At 50.1% G+C, this 1,786-nt stretch overlaps 1 pseudogene; it reads right to left on the reverse strand.

Moving 5' to 3' along the window:
* Window positions 1-704: 704 nt before the first annotated feature.
* Window positions 705-1,157, reverse strand: LOC107525534 (ubiquitin-conjugating enzyme E2 D3-like; annotated as a pseudogene).
* Window positions 1,158-1,786: the final 629 nt, after the last annotated feature.

Consider the following 1,786-nt stretch of genomic DNA (forward strand, 5'->3'; position numbering starts at 1 on the left):
TAAGCAGTGTATTGGAAGATAAAATAACTAAAAGCTCCAAACCTCCTAACAATTTAAATGAAAATTTACAGTGTTTGAGAGCCTATTTTGGAATACAAAGGGTATTTGACTTCCAATTTCCATTCTCTGTAGAACAAGACCAGGTCATTCCTTTATTGACATGCATAAAATATATGACATTTTCTGTCCTGCTGCTGATGCTATAAATTCAATACCAATTCTCCAGCCACGTCGGTTAGCATGGAGTGTACCGTGTGGCCTCGGGTCTCTAACAGTGGAAGGAAGGCTTCACCAAGGATGGATGCTGCTATATTGAAGCTGCTTCCTTTGATGTGACAACGGAACATCCATCTCCCTCCCCCTCAGATGATTTCTTCGGCAATGAGGAAAGGTTCAGTCTCCTAACCAAGCAGAGTGAAGACATCGGGCACATAATACACAGGCTCTATTCTTTTAAAAATTCTGAATCTTTGGCAGATGTTCTCTTGCAACTACTTAACAGTTTCTAGGAGCAGTTATTGCCCAAAGCTGGAAGAACTTGTCTTCTCAGATGAGCATGTGAATGAATGGAGAGAGGTAAACAAAAAATAAAATTTAAAAACGGGAGGCCTGATAGGGGACAGCCGGATAAGAAAATAAAAAAAGGAACCGTAATTTAAACTTTATTCCGCTGTACTGCAGGCTCTCCTGACTTTAACGCAGCGTCACATGGCATGCGTCCGAGTCCATTCCCGAGACACTCGGTCATACTCGGTCCTGTTTGCCTCTGTCTGTTTTATTAGCTCCCTGCAGTCTCTGGCACCAGGGGGTCATCTGGGTTTGGATCACATAGCGGCGACCAAATGGGTAAAAGAGCTTTAGAAACAGTTAAAGCAGGAGAGCACGGTGATCTTAGAGCACCAGACAGGTGCTGCCATTCCTGTTCACTCCTGGGTGATGAGCGCCCGCTGTAAATGCAACCTCAGGCGGCTTGGAGGGGCAGCCTGTAGGGAAATAATTGTCCAAAAGCACACACCGCCTCGACCCGGGCTGTCCTTAGCTCCCAGAAGTGTGGCTTGCCAGTGAAACACGTCATCCCCAGCTGGGCCTGCAGAGCACGGGGCTGGAGGGTCACCGGCCAGATGCCTAAATTCCTTATTAATCTGTGTTAGCGCCATAGTCTGTGCCTTGCGTCCGGCTCCTCGCTGCCTTGCTGTGCGCTCCAAGGCCCGGCCGAGACTCTTGATCACCCTGGTGACAGGGAAGGATCCCCTTGCTCCCACCCTGGCGCTGCCAGACACGGGCGCCCCTCGGCCACCTTGTGTGGGTCGGCCAAGGCCTGTTTGGCGCACAGCAGGAATCTAAGGGCAGGGGGCGGGTTTGCTTCCCGCGCCCAGGACGCAGTGTCTGTGCTGCAGGCCTTTCCTTCTTTTCAGAAAAGCCCCTTCTCCCTGAACAGATCAGAGGCTGGGCTTTGGGGGCGAGGGCTGGGGCCGGAGGCGGGTCCTGGGCCCTGCTGAATACTTCGTGTTGCTCCTTAAAGACGTAATATTCAAGGAGAGCATTCTGAAGGGATTTGTTGCTTCCACTGGTACTGATAGTTTTCTGGATACTATTAATCCCTTTAAAATTCCATCTAAAGAAAGGAAGAAGGCCACAAGATCATCAGGCTTTCCCTCCCTGTTTTGGTCTCAGACCTTCTATCCCAAGCATCACAGCCAACAAACATTTTTCTTTGGAAAGACATGGGCAGGGAGGGGGCTCGGGTGGCGGGGAGGGTCGTGTGTCAAGCTGTGCCACGCAATGG

The sequence above is a fragment of the Miniopterus natalensis genome, chromosome 8 (assembly GCF_054644295.1).
Source record: "Miniopterus natalensis isolate mMinNat1 chromosome 8, mMinNat1.hap1, whole genome shotgun sequence".
Taxonomy (NCBI): Eukaryota; Metazoa; Chordata; class Mammalia; order Chiroptera; family Miniopteridae; genus Miniopterus; species Miniopterus natalensis.